The sequence below is a fragment of the Perognathus longimembris genome, chromosome 1 (genome assembly GCF_023159225.1).
Source record: "Perognathus longimembris pacificus isolate PPM17 chromosome 1, ASM2315922v1, whole genome shotgun sequence".
NCBI classification, from domain to species: Eukaryota; Metazoa; Chordata; class Mammalia; order Rodentia; family Heteromyidae; genus Perognathus; species Perognathus longimembris.
The window spans coordinates 135486744-135508466 of NC_063161.1; the positions used below are offsets into that span (position 1 = coordinate 135486744).

The following is a 21723-nucleotide window of genomic DNA, read 5'->3' on the forward strand; positions in this document are numbered from 1 at the left end:
CGCCTCCCTCTCCGCCCCCACCTTCTGCCCCCTCCCGCCAGCCTTTTGCTCCTTTCCTTTCATTAAACAAACAGGAGATCCCGAAACCTGGACCCTGGTGCGGGCGGGCGGCCGGGCAGCTGCGCCAGGAGCAGCGCGCGGGATGGGGGCCGGGGGGGATCTGTGATCTCGCGCACACCCCCTACTCTCCGCCTCCCGTGCACGCACACACACGCACACACACACACACACACACACACACTCATCCACGCCCGCGCCGCTCTCGCGCCGGCTCGCTCTCCCACGCAGGCAGGCGGATGCTGCAGCGCCTGCGGAGCCCCTGAGTCTCCAGCCGCTGCCTGAATGCACCTCGCCGCCCGGAGCCCGACGGCCCAGTAGGGCGCACGGGAGGACGCCCTGCCACCGGAGGTGAGTACTGCACGGGTGGCTGGCTCCACGGGCAGCTCGTGTGTGCCCGGAGCCCGAGGCACACACATTCCCGATCTGCTCGCTGTCCAGGCGCAGGTGGCCCAAGCCTGGCGGGTGAGGTTCAAGGTGCAGACGCAGGCAGATCCCGCCCAGGGAGGCGCAGGGGAGGCGGAGAGAGGGCGATCCCACCGAGGGTCGCCGACTGCCAGGTGTCAGATTGACCCAGCAGAAAGCTTCTGCCTCGCGGCTGCTAGTAAACTTTCCTCTGCTGTCATTTGGGAAACGTGGAGACAAAGGGGGCGTGGAGGCTCCCTCCGTCAGGTTCCACCCTCCTAACTGCCTTGCAAGCTGGTCCGCGTGGGTGGGTTTGGGGGGGAGGGGGTGGCGAGTACCAGGCGTCCCTCAGGTAGTAGATGTCAAATCCTCCACCCCGGTCGAGGTTGGGATTTATCATCCTCAGTTGTAAGCGTTGACATTGATTTTTGCCTCCGGCGTGGGCACCTGCTATCCTTCTCTCGGATCATCAGGCGCCCTGGGCACATAGTAGTGGTGTGTGTGTGTGTGTGTGTGTGTGTGTGTGTGTGTGTGTGTGTGTGTGTGTGTGTGTGTGTGTTGCGGGGGGGGGGGGGGTGTCACCTGGACAATTGGAGGGATAGCCATAGGCTTTTGCATTGGATGCCGGTACCAGAGGCGCCTGGGTGAAGCTCAGGTCAGCAAGGGATGAATGATGAGTTACTGAAAGGCTTGCCATAATCACCTCCTGGTTACGCAGGGCGCCAGGATCTCTCCTTCCCTGGGGAAGGGGCTGTCCTTCACGCACACCGCCACGGTGGCAGCGCGGGGAGCTGCTGTGGCTGCAGCGGCCGGTGGCTGCCAAAGCTGGAGCCTTTATTTTTGCTGTGGATTTTATGACACACACGTGTGGAATATGTGTAGGATTCCGGGTTAGTTGTCTTTGTGGGGATCTCCTCTCCTCTCTCTTTAAAATTCAATCTCTTTCACAGAAGAAATGTCTTTTGCTTCAATCTAGTATGTAACTATGGGTAAGGCACAGTTCTGGATGTTTCTTCTGCTCATGGGAAAGGTTTCTGAGGAAAGGATTTCTTAAAAAAAAAATCCAGCCCACTGGTATAGGGTCCCATAGAGTAGTAAGCCTGCCCGAACCAGGGGAAAGAAAGCTGGAAATCGAATGAATCATCGAAATTGCAAAGAATTGGTTAGCAGGGAAGGGGTCCAGGACCAGGACAAAGGGGAATAGAGGAGAGGGAAGGGATGGGAATTCAGAGGAGCTGTAGCCAGAGGCCAGCGAAGGCAGGGAGAAGTCAATGAAGAGGCCCTCGGCAGCCTTCAATGAAGTCATATGCCCCTTCCTGCTTCTGGGATGGGCTGTTCCTATTCATAGAGTGGTACTCTAGTTTGAGAGTGTCTGGAATGTCACATGAACACAGAAGAGCTGATTATTCCTGGGTTTACCTTTAGCATAATTACACAATAGTTCTTTTGGTCTACAAAGAGTATGTGCACAATTCCCCCCCCCCCCCATAGGTTTCTGCTTAGACTAGAAGGTGAGGTGGTCACACAGGTACATTTTGTGTCTTCTGTATCCCAGGAGCTGGGATTTCTAAGAGAAGCCAAGCCCATGCTAGCCTAGGAATCTCAGACCCAGGACTGTGGCTTGTGGTTATCAAAGGGGCTTCATTTTACTTTGAGATGACATATAGAGGACATTTCTTTGCTGCCGCTGGAGGCAGAGACCTTACTTGTTGCTTTAATAAAAAGAAACATTTTGTTCAATGTTTCTCCAACTTTGAAGTTGGAGAAAGCATGATATATGAGACTTATTGAGAAACAGGTAGCTCACACCTGTAATCCTAGCTACTCAAGAGGCTGAGATATGAAGGATCTGAGTTCTAAAACAGCCAGGACAGGAAAGTCAATAAGACTCCAAATATAACCAGAATAAGCCTGGGCTGCAAACACGGCTAAAATAATGAGTGACAGCCAAAACAACAACAACAACAACAACAACAAAAACAAGCTGAATGTGCATAAGGCTATGAGTTCAAACCCCAGTAGTAACAAAAGAAATAAAGAGATCTTGATTCATAAGTTAGCAAAGCTGAAGGTGGGGAGATGTTTTAAGACAAGGAAGACAGGAAGCTGGATATTGTGAAAAGGATGCATATTGTTAAAACAGACTGAAATTTAATGATTTGTAAAAAGGCTATACAATAAAGACCTGAATGTTTTCTCTTTTGAATAACAAGTGAAGGAAAGACCTTTCCAAAAATATCTTACAATTGAAATTGGCATAGTGGGGGTTTAAAAATAATTGTCAGCATATGTCCTTGTGATTTCATGGTGAACATTCCCATCATTTTCCTTGCAAAACCTGGCAAGAAAAGATTGAGGTTTAGAGTTCTTTATTTGCTGCTACAACATACTTCCTCCTCCAACCTCAAGATCACTTTGTTTTGGTCATATGCAAATTACATCCCAAGTGCTTATTGAGCATATATCCTGTGTTTAGCACTGGAAGACTTATAAAAATGCATAATGTAGTCCTGTTCTCAAAGAGTTTACAATCTAGTTGTAAATACAAGATTAACACATGTGCAGTAGTAACCCGCAGTGAGCTCTTAACACATGTACTATACATTCCATTTCCTCCACATGGATCTTCTCAACTGTAGAAAATATACATTAGCATTTTCAATGTACTAAAGCTCAGAAGGAAAAAAAAACCCAAAAAAGTAAAAATATAAAAGGTCCCAGCCTTCAAGAAGAAAGAAACATATATTAAGCTCTCTGTGATGCAATCTGACTTATTCATTAGTATTTCTTCCCTTAGGGGATTTCAGTTAGTAATTTTTGAGATTAAAAAAAAAAGAAATACTAGTCTTTGCTGGTATGGAAGGATATAAAGGCCATTCTAAGAAGAGGAAATGTACACAAGAACACTTGATAAATTTGAGCAGCTATAAGCCATCCTGTTGGCTAGAGTCATACATGGACGAAAAGCACCCAGATGACACTAATTTAATGACTAATTCTGTGAGTGAGTGTTTGGATAGAGATATAGCTAGGATGCTAGGAAGGCACAGAGCAGGGTGGAGAGTGGCTTCCAGCAGGAGGATCAAGAATGTTTCTTAGGAGGTTGATATGAGCTAGGTCTTGAGTGAGGATAAGAATAAGAGAAAGACATTCTAAGCAGAACTATGTAAGGTCTGGGTGTAGTTCTCTGTGGCAGCAGTGAACAATGTGGGGTCAGTCTCTGCTGCTTAATTGATCACATCAAGCCTGAAATGAAAGCAGCAATAAAATATGAATGGAACTGTCCCAAGAAATATGGCTTTAAGTTTGTACAAAAGGCCAAGAGCCTTCGAGGGGTGAGAAAGTTTGAGACACCATCAGATTTGCATTAGAGAATGATGACCACGACCACAGCCTGTAGGATGAATTGGAATTGGTAAACCTGAAAGGTGAGAGCTTATTGTGGACACAGAGATGTGATGTGGTATGATGAAGGTAGTTAGCAGTGTAGAGTTGGTGATGAGGAGGTAGGATTAGATCTGGGAAAACAATGAGGGAAGTAAAATCTGCTGACTTCTGAAGGATTTCCTCTGTGTGCTCCTACACCAGTTCTACTTCCCCAGCATTCTTTATGTGCCTTTAGCGCTATGTGAGGGTGAGGCATTCACAGCCACATCTTCGACTTTCAGCACAGGCCTGGCGTAGAGTAGAGACTCAGTAAATATTTGTGGACTGAATGAGTAAAATGAATGAATGAGAAATCTAGTTGTGAGGTGATTCTGCATTAGAATAACAGCAGCTCAATCGCTGCTTCTGTTTCTTAATAGGATCAACTTTGGGAGATCAATGGCAAGAATGTTCCAGCAAGACCATAGATCAAAATAAGGACATATTTGCCCAGAGCTTGTTGATAGTTCATGCCTGTAATCCTAGCTACTCAGGGAGGCTGAGATCTGAGGATTGAGGTTCAAAGCCAGTTCAGCCAGAAAAGGTCATGGACTCTTGTCTCCAATTACCACTAAGAAACTGGAAGGGGCTCAAGTGATAGAGCACCATGTTTAAGCACAAAAGCTCAGGGATAGCACCCTGGCCCCGAATTCAAGTCTCAGGACTGGCACAAAAGACACTATACACAACACACACACACACACACACACACACACACACACACACACACACACACACTATAAACCCATATTTTTTACAGCCACTTCTGGGAAGAGACATTAAAAAATGTAAAAGTGAGTACATTTCTTGTTCAACTTATGTACTCGCTGCCTTTCATATGAATCTGTAACTCCTCTGTACCACACTTTGACAATAAAGAAAAAAAGTTTAATAAAAAATTACAAATTAGCAAAAAAAGAAATGTAAAAGTATCATGGTTTTAAAATATACTTCAAAATCTATCATTACTGTATCTTTAATGTAGCAGCAGTCACACAATTTCTGCTACATAGTAGGCTGGCAGTTATGTGTGACTTCTCCTCCTTCTTTGTTAGAATTTCCTTTTTTCATATACTTTGTAAAAACTTGTAAAGTCTCATTTGAAGAGTTCATGACCTCTTAGCATCAATCAATGTAGATCAGACCATCTACTGTCTAGACATTTAGGATGAAGCACCTAGGATCCAAGCTATTTACTGGACCTATACCTAGCATTCTGATCTGAAATCCTATCACAAGAAGTCCAAATGAAGAAAAGCATAGAAGTTGTTTTCAGATCAGAATGACTACCCAGGTGACCCAGAAGGAGCTTGCAGACAGCACTTCATGTTTGCCCTTTGGAAATTGGACAGATTGCAGGAGTTAGCTTATGAAGGTAAAAGACTCAATGATGTTCAGGACAAGCAGGTTTTGAAGTGACTCTGAACATCTTGGATAGTACTAGGAAGGACCCCAGCATTTTGTAATTTCACAGTAAATGCTATCGTTTGTGTTAAGGGATAGCATTGGAAGAACATAAGACCCCAAATCCAGAGATTAAATGTCAGCCTTTCACATTGTGAAAGATAAAGGAAAGAAATAAATTCCAGAAATCTCTCTCCAGGAGAGAACATGGGAAGGGATGTGGCTTTGACATCTATCACCCCACCAAAATTGAGTCAACTGATCAGACTAGCAAGGCAGGTGTCCCCTTCCTCCCTCACTGTTCTACATGTATCCCTCCTGCTTCTGCATGCTTGGGAGAAGAGGCTGACCTTATGCCATCTAGGACTGATTGGTCATGGGTATGGAGTAGCTGGTGTCTCAAAGCATGTGTTTTGTAATCCTACCGACTGTGTTCCTTCCTTGAAGGTGTGTATTACCAACATGATTTTAATTGAAGAGAGGCTGAGAGGATTAATAGTAGACACCTTTGCAAATGACAATGATCATGAGTTCAGGGGTCACCTTCTGAGAAGCAATTTCAGTACCAGTGTCCTCAGAAGTCATATTTCAAAGTTCAGTGAGGGATGAATATCTAGGCAGCATGCACCTATCCCTTACATAGGAAATGTGGTGGTGGAAAGAGCTAAGGGGCCATTGGGAGCAGGTGCAGTGATCTTAAGCAAGTTCTTATCAAGGAGGAACAGATGGAAAGAGCTACAGTCTACAAAGAACAAAAAGTGTGGGAAATGAGAGCAGGAGAGGATGATGCTTCCTTTCCAAGAGAATGGTGGGGAGGAGTTGGGGTTCTGTAGAAACAGGATGCTCTTCTCCCCATAGTGAAATTGCTGAGCTATTTCCCAAAGCTTGGATAGTTTTGATCCTTGATGTCTAACCATAGTGACATCACGTGGGCATGCAGCAGATGAACTTAGTGACATGGCCCAGAGTGTATAATCTAGTGTTAGACAAGCTGTTATCTAATCAATTAATACTAAATGAGTCTGGGATTCTACATTAATTCTTATCTTGATTCTGCCTCTGTCACTTCTCAACTCTGTGACTTTAGGCACAGAGTATATTTCACTCTATGCTTTCCATTTATTGCTGTGTTTAAAATGGAGATGTTAGTGGGACTTATCACGGAGAATCATGAGCTTTTTTTTTTTTTTTTTTTCCAGTCCTGGGGTTTGGACTCAGGGCCTGAGCACTGTCCCTGGCTTCTTTTTGCTCAAGGCTAGCACTCTGCCACTTGAGCCACAGTGCCACTTCTGGCCATTTTCTGTATATGTGGTGCTGGGGAATTGAACCCAAGGCTTCATGTATACAAGTCAAGCACTCTACCACTAGGCCATATTCACAGCTCTGTCATGAGCATTCGAATAATGAATTATTTGTGCATATTGGTTCATAGTAAGTGTGGGTGAGTGGTAGGTATGATGTGTAATAACAATGAAGTTAAAAACAAAGCTTTGGCTCTTTGATTAAGTCTGCAAAGATGGTATGCTTTGGTGTCCATTAAATTTTTTTTGTTTAGATGGTTTAAATAGTTGGCTCTCATTCTGTCTTCCAAGATGCAGCACTTAAATCCACAGACACAAACAGGGAAACTACAAGGCAACTCTGCTGTAATAGTTTAGGTGGAGTAGACATGTGCCAAGGGTATCTGTCAAAAACATATGCCTAGTTATGTCTTTGGCACACCTGTCTGAATAAGATGAAAATCTACATGCCTTAGGTAGGCCCTTGCATTCTTCAGGCTCCTAGTCATCACAGAACAGGGACCTGCCTGTTTAGCAAATTCTTTCCAGAGAACTGACTACATGCATTAATTACAACTCCTCATTGGGTACTGAGGGATCTAAAATCTAACTTTCTCACATGGGAGGTATACAACAACATTCTTTAGCAGGTTTAATGCCTCCCTTCTTCCCCCAAAAATCTTGTGCTGTTTGTGAATAGAATTCCAGGGGATGTGGGAAGTACTGACAGCTGGGCAGGGACTAGAATCCAGGTTGAGTCATAACCCAGTGTTCTTTGCATTATAATCTATTAACTAATCTTTTTTTGTCCACTCATCCTACTTATGTTTAAGTTATATTAAACTTCTTACATTGACAGTTTCCTTATCACCTTCAGTCTTTTTGGCTTTGCTTTTCCTTCTTTCTAGAATCCCAACCTTTCTGTACTCTGCCTAACTCTTTTCATCTTTTTAGGCTACAGTCACTTCCTAGGGAAGGTTGTCCTTAACTCTTAACCCTCAGTTGGCTTCTGTTTTTGTGTTGTATCAATGGTCTCCTATTCTGTATTTTTAATGCCTAATTTAGTTCTTGGCATGTAGTAAGTTCTCAGTAGACATTTTGGGTTGAATTCTAAAAGAATCAATATTACCCATTTTATTTTATTTTATTTTATTTTGGGGGGTGGTGCTCAGGGCCTGGGCATTACCCACTCCTGGCAATTTTGGCATTTTAGTGGAGATAAACTCACAGACTTTCCTGCCCTGGCTGGCTTTGAATCATGATCTTCAGATCTCAGTCTTCTGAGTAGCTAGGGTTACAGGCATGAGTCAATCTTAACTCTTTGTGTGCTAGTGCCACTAAGTAATGCTACTCCATGTTTTGAAAAAAATCAAAATTCATGTTCAAAGATTGTTAGAAGGCAATCTATTCAGATTTCTAAGTAAAAGAGGAACTGGAAACCAAAGAAGCACAGCAATTTGCCTGAGGATACTAGTTAGGAAGTTTAGGTAAGTCACATCAGAACTGAGGCTGAAACCCTCGTCTCCTGATTTCTGACTCAGACTGCTCAGTGCTAGAATTCGGTTGAAGCGAAGGAAGCAGGGTCATACAAGTGCAATATCAGTCCCTGTCTTTACTTTAAAATTTCATATTTTATTCATCATGGGATTATTTTTATGAATGAAGATTTTTAAAATATTTCATTAAAATATTGTCTCATTGCTGGAGATTTTTGAGATCCCTTTAACTTTTCTGTTATAGCTGTCTTGTGTACCTGACTTTACTCTCTCCACAAAGTGGTAGAAGGAAGGTTACTTCTCAGCCTAAGAAACTTCTGCCCTAAGCAACCATAGCTATGTATGGCAGGTGCCCACACTAAAAACATAATGGTGATAAGAACTGCTAACAGATGTTCTCTGGCTTGGCTGATCTGCTAATCAGTAAGCAGCCGATTCAAACCAGGCTGAAAGGACAAAAATGAAACCTGAACAAAAGCCCTATCTGTGTAGCATCTATGTTTATCTCTGTCTCGGGGCTAGAGGGAAATGTAGAGATTGTCTCAACTAGTTCCTTCCTGTATAGATTTGTGTATGTGGTTGTCTACTTGAGGTTTCTGAAAACTCAAGATAGGAAAGGAGAGAAAACCACCCCATATATCAACTCAGCTGATCTTGGCTTATGACATTGTTGGCTATTATTGAAGAATGTAGATCAGAAGGAAGAAAGACAATTTGGCCATTTCTGAAAAACAGAGTATGGGATATAAGGAACTTGAATGGAAAGGAGGGGGAAAAATGTTAAAGAAGCATTGGGTATCCTCTAGTTACTATGCAGGTTCAATTATGAACTAGGCAAGGGGTTTTACATGACCTATTTGCCCTCATTTTTTTAACACAGTATTCCATAGTGATTGATATCCCCATTTTACAGCAAAGAAAAACCAGGCTTTTGGAAGTTGAGCCAGCTTCCCCAAGTTCTCTGAGCTAGAGCTGGGTTTCAAATCTACTCTGCATCTACTACCAGTGCTCATCTTATTTGATCTGATTGATTCTCAAGGCTGGGGGTTTGAGATTGTCTCAGAACTTCCCCCCTCCCTGTGAAGGCTTAGGTGGTGAATGGGCTTCAGTGAGTGGCTAGTCAGTGTGCATTTACTGGGGAGTCAGCAGTCAGCTTTGCGTTCTTCCATCATTTCCTCCTTACACAGGACATTTATCTTTTCTCATTCATCAATAACAACACGAGAATAAATGCATATGCATAGCAGAAAAATACCCTTTGTGTGAATATCATCAATTTTTCTATGATCTGAAAGCCCATCTTTTATATTGCTTCTATTATATTAGAAAGGGCTTTTTCTTTGGGTATTATGGCATCAAGTGTTCTTGAAATGCTCACTGACACAGACTGATGAAAAGGTGATCATATTGACTGGGGCAAACATGTCGCAAAGAAGGTAATGTATTTTGCATGGCTGACCGGCAAGTCTTTCTGAGTGCCCTTTTTTTTATTGAGGTTTCTAAATGAGAAGAGTGGAGCAGAGGCCCCTCATCAACATTTAAATTCAATGAAATACATAATCAAGTGGAATCAGATACAATTAGCAAGAATAGTGTCTGGTTGACAGAGCTCCTGCTCCGCTCAGCAGCTCTACAAGCCAGGCGTGCTTTATCATTCTTCCCATCTTCCAACCCGGCTAGCTATCACTTCCAGGCAAACCTGCACACTCAAACGCTCTAATAATCAGCCCACAGCCTTTCTCCTGGAGGTCACAGGAACTGAAGAAAAGGGAAGACCTTTCATTCAAACTTGTATTAATGGGAAAAGCCATCTCTCTGGATGGCTTAAAAATATTTTTTTTTTCCAGTGTAAAAGCAAAGCAATGGATCTGGGTTTGAGAACAATCCTTTGGGTACAGTTTTTTTTTTTTTTAATGAGGTGACATATACCATGTAATAACGTGTAACCGATTTCTGGCCAGGCTAGTTGGAACAATAAATTATTGTATCTTAGCAATTTCAAAATCAATTAAACAGTGCAGGTAGGAGAAAAATGAGGAGGAGGTAACAAGTCTGCTAAGAAATGTACTCACTGCCTTACGTATGAAACTGTAACTCCTCTGTACATCACTTTGACAATAAATAAATTAATTAATAAAAATCAATTAAACTTTATACACTACAATGGTATACAAAATATAGATATAATGATGTGCCTGGTACAGAAAGCTTACTCAAATTTCTCAGAAAACCACTGACAATTGTTTGGGAGATGTTCTTCCCAACTTTTTTGGTTCATGAACATCTACACACAATATTTTTCTTTCTTTAAGTGGTAGTATTATGCTTTACTCATTAGTTTACTATTTTAGGTATAATTTTAAATGGAAGTAATTTTCTTACACAAGTAAACATTTACTAAATAACAGCATGAGAATGATGAATGCTGCTCTTGATTTTAATTGAAATGAACAAATGACAAATGACTAATGGACACATATTTTCTGAGAGTTTTAGAAGCCAAGGATTAAATCATGTGCTTTTTGAACAGTTCACAATCTAGCAAGAGAGAAAATCACAAGATCACTGAATCTGAATTTAATTCACAGCAACAGTTGTCATTTCTCCCTGATTCACAGAATTGCTGGAAGATTTTGCTTGTTGCAATTATCTTTCTGTCTTTCCATATAAGAGGGTAGAGGTCCTCGAAGGTTAAATGATTTCTCCAGGGTCCCACAACCAGTGACTGGACAGGCCAACATGACACCTATTTTTCATCCTAGTGCTTATTCCATTACACCGGACTGTGAAACAACCCCCACGTCAGAAAGTAGGAAAGGAGGGATGTCACTTCACAAACCCTAGTTTGGACAATGATTTCTACTGAATCGGAATTCATGCTTTCTGTAAATGTGGTCTGCAGACATTGTCTGTCCATCCTCCCACCCCAACCCGACCATTGAATCCCTTCCAGTCCTCCTTGTTCTCTTCCTCTGATACTCTGAAGAGTATTCTCAGCTACTTAGAAGCCAGGTGACGGCTGTAATGTGAAATGCTGCAATGTGACCCACATTACCTAGAGAAGATGTTCTTCTGTGAACATACTGACAGAATTCAGGATTGAATTCCAATATAAATGCATTTTACCTGCCAACTTAAACTGAGCAATAAACTCTCTTCTTTATGTGAATTTGAATTTTTTTGCCTATGGTAGAGCATAAATAAATATCTGATTCTTAAGTAACTTACCATACCTTCTTCCAATGCACTTGCTTTGGAAACAGGATCATGTGGTAGGTTAAGTTTAAGAATTTTGAAGTCAGATGAAGCTTATTCAAGCCCCAGCTCTGCCATTTTCTTGCTTTGTAATATTGGGTCAACCCATATGTCTGTCCATGTCTCCTACCCTTCATCTGTGAGATGAAGACAAGAATAAATAGATAATTTGCCTTAGCACATGGTCTAGAATGTAATAAGGATAAAAGAGAGTAAAACTATCATTATTTATGGTATACTTAGAACATATAGCTAACATATCCCTTGGAACCACTTAAGTGTCAACCTTTACATTTCTGAGTTGTTGCATTTTCCTCTGGAATCCTTAGACATCCTTAAAAAAAGACTCAAAGGAAGAAATTGAAACTATAGCTACCTATGCTGCTAACCTCAAAACTTTGTTGGGTCTTTGTAAGAATATCACCCTCAGTCACTGCTGACCCATGAGACATGGGATTCACCAACCTAATACAAGGAGGAATTCAAGGATTTGGCAAATACATCAAAACTCAGCTTAAAAAAATGCAACCCCAGCCTTACCTTTTTTCCCCTGCATGATTCTACTTTCATGGAGTTTGGGAACTGATGCAAATGCTTTCTTAAACATACAAACAACATTTTTTAGCTCTGATGTTTATATATGCACCCTGAGTCTTATTTTCCTTTGTTGTGCTGTTAGGGTACCTAGACATAGACTTATGTATATACCTGTATGGAATCATTAAACCTGTCTTGCGAATGGTAAGAATTCCAAACCACTCAGTACTGGGTGTCACATCATATAACAAGCTGTCCAGCATCTCCTTTCCACTGTTTTGCTGGCCATAATGGATGTACCCAAGAGAGAAGCCAGTTGGGACTGAGCTATTGTTACCTGGAATCCTAAGAGCTAAGGTAACCTTGATGCTCATCAAATGCTCAAACATTGTTTCACCCCGAGTCATTGTGGCTGTAGTTTTCTCAGTCTGGAACACATGCTCTGTGACAATCTGCACGTCTTCCTTTCTTATGAATGCATACTTCTGCCTAAGTGTCATCAGACAGACCTTCTCCACTCTGTCTAAAACACTCAGCTCAAATCCTTAACTCTGTACTCTGATTAATATTTCCCCATTAGTGCTGGCACTTTTCACGTGTGTTTGTTTATTTGCAATAACTTCTTCTTCTGTATACTACACAGACTATAAACATCATAAAATGAGGGATTTTTTATATTTTGTTCTGCAGTTATATACCCCAACTTCAAAGACTGCTTGTCACACTCACTAAATTTACCTAAAATTTGCTGAATAAGTGAGTTATGGGAAAGAATAATTAGTGCTCTAAGAATGTATCTAAAAAAACCAATAGCAGTAACCAGGTCCAAAAGACAGAGAACATCTCAAAATAAGGGCACATTCCAGAAATTCACAGGAGGAAGGTCTTGACTGTATAATGGGAAATGGATTCATCTGAATCCAGACATCCAGAGATGTTTGAGCTACAATCTTAGCTTTCAGACACATAAGGCTCTTGTAGTTAGGGAGTAGGTAAGGAATGTTTATACACAAAGATTACATTTCATTGTAAGCAACTTAAAACATTTAAGTATTCTTATAGTTTGAGCTGAATTCTTTCTTCTCTGTACATTGGGGAAGATGGTCATGTTTAGGAGTAAAGATGAAATTAAGAAGCATCTATAGAAATTAAAACTCCATTTCACATAAAGACTCATTTGTATAGTACACTAGCAGATTTAAGTGGTTGATAACAGATGAAGAAATGGTGGTATGAAAATATCTTTGGAAAACTAAGACTTTTATTATGTGTTCCTTATCTTAATCCCTGTTCCAATATTGAAATATAAATTAATATAGTATATTAGTGTCTTGAAATCAGTGTGTGTGTGCGTGTGTGTGTGTGTGTGTGCATGCACATACACATGCCCATTTGCCAGTATTAGGGCCTTACACTTGCACTTGGGTTTTGCACTCAAGGCTGGTGCTCTACCACTTGGTCATGCCTTCACTTCTGGCTTTTTTGCTGGTTAATTAGAGATAAGAGTCTCACAGACTTTTCTGCCTGGGATGGCTTCTATTCTCTTCATATCTCATTCTCCTGAGCAGCCAGAATTACAGACATGAGCCACCAGTGTATGGCTTTGAAATCTTTAAATATGTGTTTTCCTCTGGTTACAAGGACTGGTTCTGAATGAGATGTTGGCAGATATTCTGTGTAGTTTGGTGCGGTCTAGGATGTAGTAAACCACAACAAATATTGCCAGGGGAAGCTCTGTGGAGAAATATGGGGCCTTAAAGAGGCTGTTTGTCTCCTTGAAGTTGTAGCTAGAGTTTTCCCTGGGGAAGCTATAGTAGGCAAGTCTGTGTTGCCTGAGAACATAAGCTTAGGTCTTGATCTTTGTGGATTTCTTTGGAGAACAATTATTGTATATTGTGTAGTACTTTTGCTTTGAGCTAAAGCTTTTATCCACATACATGCCAATATGGATGAAAGAAATTTATTAAAGTAATTGGAGGGAAGTATAAAATTCTTAGAAAATGTAGCCATATTAAAAGAGAGCATGATACTCTTCTCTCTCTCTCTCTCTCTCTCTCTCTCTCTCTCTCTCTGTGTGTGTGTGTGTGTGTGTGTGTGTGTGTGTGTGTGTGTAGTGATGCTGGGGATAAAAGCCAGAACTTCATTCTAGGTAAACATTCTACCACTGAGCCATATCCCCAGTCATCTCTATGGTTAAAAGGTGTCAGCTTTTCAAAGTATAATCAGGAAAAATGAATCTGGATGTAAATAGTGAAAAACTAATCTGTATGACTCTGAGCAAGGAAGAAAAGAAAGTTAATCATTCAGCACTGAAATCAATGGATTCCCTTTTATAGAAAGAAGGTTAAAAATAACTAGACAAAAAAATCCTAATTTATGTGATAACTAATAGCCTTTCTAAATAAATGTCTGGGTCAATTTCACATATGGTTTTTCTTCTCTTCCATCCAGACTCTTACCTTAGCTATAAGTCTTTGTTCCTCTACTTGTTTCCCCTTCAATTAAAAATTCTTTATCCAAAGAGATGGTCATAAAATTTACCCTCTTGTCCTCTACTTTTTTAGAAGCCACATATGGGTCAACCCAAGAACTATTTCTGTTTTGTTTTTTTTCTAGCCTACCACAGCTTTCTGTAGCAAGGAAATGTCTAGTCACTGAAAAGTTTTTTCATTTTTTTCCTGTCCCATTTGCTAGAGAGTCTTTTCTTTGCTTCACCCTGGAGATCATGGTAGGTTACCTATAAGAGGGATTCTTTTTTTAAATAAATCTGCTCCTGACCATGCAGGAGTATAGAAAAAAAATCATGAGAAATGTTCATTATCTCCAAATATAAGTATAAGTGATTTCTCAATTTGAGTTTGAGAAACTGATTATTTGTTTGACCAAAGAGAAGCTGAGTAAAAGTAGAGTTCTCTGGATAATATTTTGTAAATGAGAATGAGGAACATTTTTATGATGTAGATGAAGAGAATTGTCCCATCTTATGAGCCATGACACACAGACATCATTTTTTTTGCATGTTCTATATGGACTTCACTTCAAAAACTTTCCTTTTTTTTAATGGAAAAAGAATTTTTATTGAGCAAGAAGGTACTGACATTCCAGGACTACACCCAAGGTCGGGATCTCAAGATGCAGCTCAGAAACTTTCTCTTGGGCTGGGGATATGGCCTAGTGGCAAGAGCGCTTGCCTTGTATACATGAAGCTCTGGGTTCGATTCCCCAGCACCACATATACAGAAAATGACCAGAAGTGGCGCTGTGACTCAAGTGGCAGAGTGCTAGCCTTGAGCAAAAAGAAGCCAGGGACAGTGCTCAGGCCCTGAGTTTAAGCCCCAAGACTGGCAAAAATGAAAAAAAGAAACTGCACTTATATAAACTTAAATTTGAAATACCAAAGCTTTGCCAACCATGGCTGTGTGGTTTACAAGCATTAAAGTCAATGTCCAAGTAAGGGTTACTACCTTCTACTTCTATATTGGAGCAACCAAAGCTATTTTTACCAAAGTCAACCAGGAAAATTCAATTGGATGAACATCCTGGACAGAATGTGAACAGGTTGATTGAGGTCTTGACAGGCAGCAATTGAAAGTGGACACTGTTATTTGGTTTATTAGGCATATTTCAGCGTAGAATAAGTGTGTGTTGGATGAGTGAATAAATGGCAGTGTAATGAGTGAGTGGAAGGGAATGAATAAGTGAACCAAAAGTAAACAATGAATGAACCGAATGACTCTGTCCATCTGATAGTTGGAATTTGGATGCCTAACTGGCAATCAGAAGGGAGAAAGTAAGCCCCAAAATGCACTGGATCAGAGATTTTAAATGACTATTTCGAGAAGAATATTTTAGTAAGATGGTAATGTAAGAGACAGGACCAGGTCTACAGAAACTTTGGTGGTGATGCCACTGTGTTTTTTGAGAGGTTATTCTTGCTCTCTCCCAAGGGCAGTTCAGAATGATGGGGAGCCTCTGGGCCCTGGATTCCAATCGATGCTTTTCAGATTTGATTTATTAGCATTGGCCTGAGCAACATAGTTAACCTCCCTAACTTTTCATTCCTCCTCTGAAAATGGGCTTATTACACCTACCTCATGACCCCTGGAAGGAGTATCTGTAAATCTCATGGCACATTGCTCGTCCTCGACAAATGTCAAGCATCTTCTCATTTTTTAAAATCGTAGTGTACAAAAACTAAAGCTGATCATCAGTAAGATGCTCAAGATACAGACATGCTAAAACAAACCAACACAAAACTTCACAAGGATATGCAATCTTTCCAGCATTACAGAAATTCAATTCACTAATTAATACTGGTTGATTCCTACAATATACGACCTAGATATCATTAAGTACATGTGTCTGGTAGGAGCATCACAATGAGAATGTGCTGAATACAAAAATCCATTTTACCACTCATTCTGTACGGATCTCTTCTCTAACAGTACTCCAGTCTTCCAGAGTTACTTTGCTTTTGTCTCTGTCTATCCTCTTACCTGTGACAGACAGCTTGTTGAGCAGTCCATATTTCCACGAACTTCCCATTCCATTTCCTCATCTCCATCGTTTGCCACAACTCTCTTGTTCTTTAAAATACCCCCTACTAATTCGTTTTTCTCTCCCTAATATTTTCTCAATATTTCCCCTTACTTCTTCTGGTGATCAAGCTTACAAATCTGTATTTGATTTCAACTCTTTCATCTTGTTTATGTGCTCCTTGTGGCACTTTATCTTTAAAATGGGACTTACTGATCTCTCTCCCATAGTCACATTGGTCTCTGCAAGTAGTTCTTCTTTGCCTCCCCAGGCAAATCATTTGTAGTTTTTTGAGCCTTGGACCAAAAGTTTGGTCCAAGACTCCCCTCCCCTCACACAATACATTTAGCACTTTCAGGCATTTGTTGACCTTTTGCTAAAGCAATTTTTGCTTCTTTCTTCCTGTGAAGTCCTTACAATATGTCTCCCTGGCTCTCATGAACTCTCGCGTTTGTGTTTTGAACTTATTCTTTTCATGTTCACCTCACTGTTGCTCAGAAGGTGTTACAGAGTAGAAATCTACCTAATGCGTTCATCTGCACACTGAGAAAGGAAATTGAATGAAGGCCATGGGTTTGAGCACTGGGTCCAAAGATGATCTTTCCCCACATTTGAAGAGTCTTGTCCTCTAGCCCTGCTCTGCTTCACTTTGGTGGCTATTTTGTGGTTTATTTCAGAAACAAGCCATTTCTTCCTTAGCCCAGGCATTCTCCCACTAGCTTCTCACAATGGGATCGCTGTAGTGTTTCGTTCCTTTCACTATCCTGCCTTGCTGTAGCTCCCATGAACTCTCACTCAAGTCTGAATTGTGTGAGTCCTCCCCATCTGGTGCTCAGCACTTGTGATTATTACAAGTATTCGTTTGTGTTAATCATGATTAATCCTGTGTTCAAATGTATCTGTCATTACCAAGCTTAAATATCTGACCTGTCTTTGAGCAGTATTTCAGGTCCTTTTTCTTCTTGCCCTTCTTGATTATGGCTATGTTTTGTCCCCTCCTCAGGCTATTGATCATGTTAAAATAGTTCTATGATCTCTAGGAACCAAGAGTTCATTATTGAAGGAAGCAATTTAGCTCAAGTGTGCTTTTAGAATTTTCCTCAAATTATATACCACACTGGTGGATGGACCCCAGCTCAGTCCATAGAAAAAGCTTAATAAGCCATCATGTGTGGCCTATACATATTGACAATGCACACTGGATTCTACCGGTGTGCATGGTTATTGTATACCAAGAAAAAAAATAAGAAATTTATGGAATGAGTATATCATCTGCTTTTTCATCCCATTTGCCATTTTTAGCCATGTGGCATCACTTCATTTATTCTTTTTCTGCATCTCAAGAACTATGTCAGGAGAAATGTGCCAGAGAAACAGGTCCATAAATAGATCATTACTCACAGGGAGAGATGCCAAACGGCCTTGTTCTGTGTCCAAGAAAACACTGGGACTCCTGAAAAGCAAAATGAAAAATGACAACGGAGCTTATCATTTCACTGGAAAGACAAAAGGCGTAGATGTAGAAGCCAGGATGATGCTCAATCTAGCGGGCATTTAAAGTAGGGGACACCAGGCTTGCACTGGGTTAATTAAAAGCCATGGGGGTCCTCGAGTCACTGGTGTTCTAAAAAATCTATATAAAATTACCAAGTCTCCTCTAAGTTTTTACAAGGTATTAGGGAAGAACACATCGACACAAATGACGCTCACAGTGAGACAGTAAATCTTCATCAACCAGAGATCCCTTGTTCAGGAAAAGGTTTCTTTTTCTTTAGGCAAAGTATAAAGATGAATGTGTTGCTGTCTCATTTCAGAGAGATTCATAGGCACATTGATTTTATAATAGGAAGAATGCACATCTGCTAATGCATTTGCATTGAATGTTCAGACTTCAATAGCCACAAATCCTCAGGGGCCAAGAGCCACTGGCTAGGGAAGGGCCATTCACTAGTATATACCGACAATGTAGTCTTCAATGCCGGGAAGATGGCAGTGGTACAAAGGGACCTAGGTGGGTCAGAAAGCATAATACAAAATAAGAAATGCACAATTGTAAAATAGGCAAAGTATATGAGCAAAACAGCCACAAAAGTGAAAACACTAAGCCAGGCCTGGTGGCTCAAGCCTACAATCGTAGTTACTTGGGGACAGAGGTGAGAAATTTGCAAGAGTTTGTGTCAACCCATGGCTGGATGTGGTGGCATGTGGCTCTTATCCAAGCTTATCAAGGAAGTACAATGTCTAGTCTCAGTGATGTGTGTCTGTCATCCCATCATGGGAAGCATAAGTAGAAAAATCATAGCCAAGGCTGGTATTCTTTATGCCTACATATGATTCTCTTCATTAATAAAAATAAAATAAAATGAGTTCTGCTGGCTTTCATCTGTAATCCTAGTTCTTAGAAAGACTGAGATTTGGAGGAACACAGTTCAAGGCCAGCCTGGCAGAAAAGTTCACAAGAAAAAAATTTCAACTAATACCTCAGTGGCTTTCCATCTTAGCTGTGTGGATGGCTGAGACTGTGGTGCCAGGCCAAAAGGTCTATTAGACTTCATCTCAGTAGGAGAAGCTGGGCATGATGGTATACATCTGTTCAGTTATAGTAGAAAGCCTGAAATAGGTAGATTGTGGGCTATGCACATGCAGGGACATGAAGTGAAACCCTATCTCAAAAGTAACAAGCATGAGTTGGTGCTAGTGGCTCACACCTGTCATCCTAGCTCCTGAGAGGAGGTTGAGACCTGAAGATCATGGTTTGAAGCCAGCCTAGGCAAGAAAGTCTGTGAGACTGTTATCACCAATTAATCACCAGAAAATCAGGAGTGGAGCTATGGCTCAAAGTGTTAGGGTGCTAGCTTTGAGCAAAAGAGCTCAGGGACTGTGCCCATGACCTGAGTTCAAGCCCCATGACAGACAAAAAAAAATAGAAATAAAAATATCCACCTCACCCCAGTAAGACTAGCCATTATCAAGAAAACGAATAACAGCAGATGCTGGTGGGGATGTGGCCAAAAGGGAACCCTACTGCACTGTTGGTGGGAGTGCAAACTTGTTCAACCACTCGGGAAAGCAGTGTGGATGTTCCTCAAAAGGCTAAACATAGAGCTCCCCTATGACCCAGCAACCCCGCTTTTGGGCATCTACCCAAAGGATCACAAGCAAGACCACACTAAAGCTACCAGCACAACTATGTTTATCACAGCACAATTTATCATTGCTAAAATATGGAACCAAACCATATGCCCCTCAGTAGATGAATAGATCAAGAAAATGTGGTACATATACACAATGGAATTCTATGCTTCCTTCAGAAAGAATGACATTGCCTATTCGTAAGGAAAGACTTGGAAAAAATCATATTAAGTGAAGTGACCCAGACTCAAAGAAACATAGATTCTCTGGTTTCCCTCACTGGTAACAATTAGTATATGCCTAGGAGAGTCCTAGCGGAAGATCACAATAGCTCAATAGCTATGTACATATGAACACATAAGATGATGCCAAGCGAAATGAACTCCAAATTATGGAAATAAGTGGTTTATCATTGTTGTTGTTATTTCCAACATAACCATGTGAAATCATGCCCTTATTCTTTTGTCTTTCTTTCCCTTGGTTTTGTCCCTGATATTACTGTAACTGATTTTGTACCCTGGGTATTGTATATATGTTTATGGGAACTAGGGAAGGGAAGGGGAACATCAAAATGGAGAGACAAAGAGTAAAAGGCAAACCAATATAACAGCAATATGTACAAGCCAATATGCTATAAAGCAACTGTACAACTCAGGGTGGGAGGGGAAAAGTGGGAGAAAAATGAGGGAAGAGGTAACAAGTTTGGTAAGAAATGTACTCATTGCCTTACGTATGAAACTCTAACCCCTCTGTACATCACTTTGACAATAAATAAATAAATTATTTTTTTTTAAAAACCACTATAAGAAAGGGCTAGAGGTATGGATAGGTGGATAGAATTCTCATTTTCTTTTGCAATTGTAAAGCCATGAGTTCAAACCCCAGGCCACCAATTAAAAACCCCCACTACTAAAATATCATAAAATAAATATTCTTTCATAATCTGATTTCAGTAAATCTTGAGACATCAGAATTAAATTTTGGTTACCTGAATTTCACTAAACACAGACTGCCTAAGTTCAACTCCCTGATTTTCTTATTTAATAATAATATAAACTTGGCATATTTAATCTTTCTACACTTTAATTTCCCAATGTGTAAAATGTAGATAATAATATCTACCACTTATTCTTGAGGTCATGACCAGATAAAATGTGCCACAGCATATATGACAAAATAAGCATATAATGTTGGGTTGGTACAGCTACGTTAAAAGAAATTCTGAACTTGTCTTTATGACATGGTTTTCAATGGTGATATTCCCCCACCTCCTCAAAGGACTTTTGGCTATGTGTGGAGACACTTTCTCATGCAGGTGCAGGGTAGGAGGGGAAGGGGAATGCCGTTGTTAGCTAGTAGTTTGGGACCAGAGATGTTGCTAATATACAGGACAATCCTTAAGTGTCCATAGTGGCAAGGAGGAGAAACACATCTAAGGTGTCCATGGCATCCACAGATGGGTATCAAATATGGCTGGGGTGAAGAGAGCCCTCTAATTGTCTTCCCTGGAGGATTGCTCACATGATGAGGAAAGGTTCTTCAGCAGAGTGAGAAGGCAAAGCCCAATTTACAAACTCATTCCCATCCTTACTTAGGTCTAATATATCCTAATGTCTTTGATAACGATTGGCCCAAACACGTCTATAGCAAATCCCTGATTCAAGGGGCAGAGAAATAGTTCCACTTTTTGATTGGTGCTGAAAACTAGTATAATATTTGCTTGCTTATTTATTTATCTACCTACCTACCTTCCTGCCTACCTATTTATTTATTGATGTGCTAATCCTAGAGCTTGAACTCAGGGTCTGGGCACTGTCCCTAACCTTTTTGCTTGCTCAAGACTAGCACTGCTCCACATCTGGCTTTGGGCAGTTAATTTGGAAATTAATGAACTTCCAACCTGGGATGGCTCAAATCATGATCTCAGATCTCAGCCTCCTAAGTAGGTAGGATTACGTGCGTGGTATTGCACCTGGTTTAGGACTTTTATTTTTAGATCTATCACATAGTGTGGGATGACTTATATTGAGACTCATTCTGCTAACATGTCCTTCCCAAGGACTGTTACAATTTACTCTATTCACTTGACAACACTTGTATATCATTATCCCACAGTTATTTTTAAATTGGTGCTAAAAAGTTATTATCACCATGAGTTTCTGATCAGTCAGGTGAGTGTGAAAGGATAGGATTGA

At 40.8% G+C, this 21723-nt stretch overlaps 1 protein-coding gene across 2 annotated transcripts in view; it reads left to right on the top strand.

Annotated features, from left to right (window-relative positions):
• Positions 1-320: 320 nt before the first annotated feature.
• Positions 321-21723, top strand: part of Plppr1 (phospholipid phosphatase related 1) — a 243638-nt gene continuing 222235 nt past the window's right edge. Inside the window, exon 1 of one of the 2 annotated variants that reach the window (XM_048338192.1) lies at positions 321-408. The gene's annotated coding sequence lies outside the window, so the exon portion shown is untranslated. Of the gene's footprint in view, positions 409-1224; positions 1339-21723 lie in introns of those variants that run through there. The other variant, XM_048338214.1, reaches the window with a different exon arrangement.